The following is a 4,267-nucleotide window of genomic DNA, read 5'->3' as shown; positions in this document are numbered from 1 at the left end:
TAGGTTATTAAAAAGTACAGAAATGCTAAGTGGATCTTGGGACTTTTTAGTATATTTTTCTTTTGTTTTGCTATTTCTATGAGGTTAAAAGAAAGTAAAGTAAAATATTGAGATGGTTAGTTGGAAAGGTAGCAGAATGCATTGGCCTAAAGCACTTAAACTTCTAGTCAACATGTAAGAATAAAATTAAAAAAATTTAGTCTTGGAGTCAAGAATAACCTATTATTTGTTATTAGCAAGTCTCAGGCTTTATGTTCCTCCTAGTTACAATTGCTCACTAATATTGAAACAAATGGACATATCACACCTTCAAGCATGTTTAAATATGTATTTCTTCATGAAAATGTTCTTACTCCTTCTATGTAGTTGCATTTCTGGATTCTGCCTGGTACTTATGCTGTGTGTTCTGAAATATGTACATTGAAAATTATAACTTACTGTTTAAGTATTGAATATTTTAGTATTTACTGGCTTATATATTGATCAGTAGCAAGCTAGATATTATAAAATAAAGTAAAAGTGTACTGGAGATGATTAGATACAAAATTCAAATTTTATCTCGGAGGTACAGTAAGTTTATTGGTAGTTGGGTAACTACTTTTGAAGTAAAGAATGATATTAGAAAGCTGTCCCAAACAGAACATTAAGAGCGCTGTAAGAATATCTGATCAGGTGGTCTGTTTGGCCTCAGCAGCAGAAGCAAGATGACGAAAGGAATGGCATCCCTCAGAAAGCTTCGCAACAAGACGCACACTTTGTGCCGCCGCTGTGGCTCTAAAGCCTACCACCTTCAGAAGTCTACCTGTGTCAAATGCGGCTACCCTGCCAAGCGCAAGAGAAAGTATAACTGGAGTGCCAAGGCTGAGACAAAACACTACCGGGACCGGGCGGATGAGGCACCTAAAAACTGTCTACCAAAGATTCAGACATGGATTCCATGAAGGGACAACCCCTAAACCCAAGAGGGCAGCTGTTGCAGCATCCAGTTCATCTTGAGGATTTCAATCTGTCACAAAATAAATGTTCTGGTTTCAAAAAAACCAGAATATCTTATCAGCTGAAGAACAGCTCTTGTTGGAAGCAGCCTATAAATTGCTCCTAACCATTGTCACTACTTGAAGACCAAAGTTCATCACTTCCCCTAACCTGGTGGATATTGATAAACTCAGGGAGGAGAAAAACAGTCTTTAGCTGTGCACCCACTGCATAGCCCATCACATTCCAACAGGTCTCTTGAAATCCGAGGCCATACAGACAGCCCTTTGTAATCTCTTGCATTTATTCTGTTAGCCTAGCTTTTAATAGTTGAGCCATCTCTCCAGTTTTTCCCTTGTTAAACTCAATGTGACACAAATACAAATGAATAGTTATGGAAATGGGAGTATTGTTGACAGAGAGGGATTGACAGATACTAGGGAGCCAGAGCGTGAGAGTGGCTGATATGCATTGCAAAGTGTATTAAATTGTATAAAAATTACTTAATAAATATACATTAAATATACAATATATAATACATGATATATATATCATGAACTGCCATTAATGACTGGATACATATCATCTTGTCTCATTTGCTTTTTCTAATGCTCACTAAGAGACAGTCCCACTGACAGGCAGTGAGCAACCCAATAACCCAATAGCTACACCCACAGTGCTTGGGAATGATGCCTCAGCTGGGTGCCATTTTTCTAAGCCTCCTCCAGCTGAGCGCAGAGATTGCCACACTCCAACTGACACCTCAATTGTAGCCTTGTAAGAATGAGATCCTGAGCTAGAGATCAGCTTGTAATAACTGACTTCTGAAACAGAGGAACTGTGAGACAATAAAATCTTGTGGTTTTAAACTGCTCAGTTTTGTTATGCAGCTATAGAGAGTACATAGATTTATATAGAATAATAATGTGCAACATCATAGGCATATTATTTACAATAGCATTGTCACATTTATTCTTTTTGGCTTATAATTGTCAAGTTTACTTGAGATAGATTTCATATATAACAAGATTAATACACATTTTATGTGAAATGAAATACTGTCAGTATATATAAACAGGAATTGTAAAGAGATTCATTATATCTGAGTTTTAGCAAATAATGATTTTATTAAAATAAATTCCTGTTAATTTATGTTAAATATCATTACTTCGTTTGAAAAGCACATTTGTGGCTTTCATGTATGAATACTGTATTTATTTTGTGCTCCACTCATTCTCCTCATTCCAATTCCTCCTCTGTCACATAATTCATTCAATAACTTATGGTTTTTGGATTGGGGAGAAGAAGCCATTAATATTTAAAAATGTTGAAAATTATTGAAGTCTGTGTTTTGGTGGCTGTCACTTTCCCATATTCTGACCTTCCCAATCTTTCTGAAATTCATTGTTTCTTCTTGTCTAATTAGTACATATTTTACATTAATATGTCATATATCCTGTTGAGACAACTGAGTATTGCTTATATGTGTCTAAGTCCAACCTGTTGGTATTATCTAACCCATCAGAAACTTTGTCCCTGGAGAAAAATGATTCATCATCTTCCAGCAACCGCCACTTGCCTTGCAGTTTTTATATTTGGGTTTAAGCTGTGTAAGCATAATACCCTCTTCATATTTGCATGTCAAGTGATATTATTTTTAGGCATTGGTTGGTAACTATATTATTAAGATTCCCTGTGTCTAGTTTCCTTAGCTTAACAGAAGATACCATCTCATAGAAGATGTCCTGTTTTGGTCTTCAGGCTCTTACATTCTTCAGCCCCTTTCTCCAAGTTGTTCTCTCAGCATTAGGTGTAGGTGTTGGGGGAGTTGTTTTTGGTTTTGCTTGTTTGATTTTTGTTGTCTTTGTTTATTTTGCTTTTGTAGATGTATAAATTGGGACTGGTCATCCCACAGGCCACTGTTTTCTGAATTTTGGGAAAATTTGGTTTTCTTTAATTGTGTCCATTTGTAAAAGGGCAGTTCTTGGTGAGAGATGAGAGTTACACTTACCTATGTGTATAAGAATAATGATGTTATGAAAATAATGATATAATAATAATAATTATGCAGTTAGGAATTATGTTGGTTAATAAAATAACAGTAGCTGTTTCACTTTGAGAGTCCATGGCTTTATCAACAATAGAAAAAAGTATGTGTTTACAGTACTGGAAATTAATTTACTTTTATTTATTTAGGGGCAATTTTATTTTATGGATTTTAGTTTTTTTGTTGTTGTTGTTTTGTTTTGGCTGTTAATTACCTGAAGCATATAAGTCCACTATTGCATCTATTGGTAAATGATGCTGTCATAGTCATTAATGTTATTCATATATGTTTTAGCTGGCCAAGCCTAGAGGTACTCTATCCATCCATGCCTTCTTGTTTTCCCATTTTGTATATAACTGGTTACCTTGGCAATGGGATAACATATAAAATGATTACATAGATTCTGTGTAATTAGATTCAGTCCAATTTTCTTTTAGGATTACCCTGGAAGTAAATGAAAAAACTCACATTTCTTGTCTTTTATGGCTATGTTAAATAATTTTCAGTTTACTTGGACAAAATACATGACAACTGTCACAAAATAAGGAAATATTTGTTTTGGTTCACAGCTTCATGGCACATGAATTTATCATATTATGGAAAATATTATTGTACTGAGAGTCTTCCCTGGCAGCAGGCATTAATGGCATGGTTTGTTCATACTTTAACAAGAGGGCTCAGGAGGTGGTCTGATGTTGGCATAGTCCTCAATATCTACTTCCAATAACTCCCTTCTGCTGGCCAATCAAGAGTCACAATGGTTCTACAGCTTCCCCAATACATAGCCAGCTACAAAACCAGATTAATACACATAAGACTATGGAAGCTGTGTTATACTTTAACAAAACAATATCTCCTCGTATTGGCAAAATCCTTGCAGTTGTTGATGATGCTACGCTGAGGAAAGCAAAGTGTGAGATTGGGGATCTTGGTCTCAAGCCTCCTGCATGTCATGTCAGTCCAAATTTGCTTAGCCTCAACTTCTATGCCTTAGAGAAGCTTCATTCTTAAAACTTCTGCGAAGTTTGCATATTTGTTGGGGCAGCTGGTGTCTGTGTGGTAATTAATATTCTTCAATACTGAAATAAACAATGAAGGAATGCAAAATCTGCTGCTCACAATACTTTTAGGTTTATTTCTTTGGAGTTGGTACATTTTGCTTATCTTACAAAGACTGTAGCTGAGCTTCTTAGTTTCTTTAGTCAGGAGATTTCTTCAGTTTTGCAATTTCAGCCTTACAAAAGG

The 4,267-nt window shown here is 35.5% G+C and overlaps 1 pseudogene; it reads left to right on the top strand.

The window, feature by feature from the left end:
* Window positions 1-704: 704 nt before the first annotated feature.
* On the top strand, window positions 705-996 carry LOC119800504 (annotated as a pseudogene).
* The last annotated feature ends 3,271 nt before the right edge of the window (window positions 997-4,267 follow it).

This window comes from Arvicola amphibius, chromosome 13 (genome assembly GCF_903992535.2).
Source record: "Arvicola amphibius chromosome 13, mArvAmp1.2, whole genome shotgun sequence".
NCBI classification, from domain to species: domain Eukaryota; kingdom Metazoa; phylum Chordata; class Mammalia; order Rodentia; family Cricetidae; genus Arvicola; species Arvicola amphibius.
This window is presented reverse-complemented; position numbering and strand designations above follow the sequence as displayed.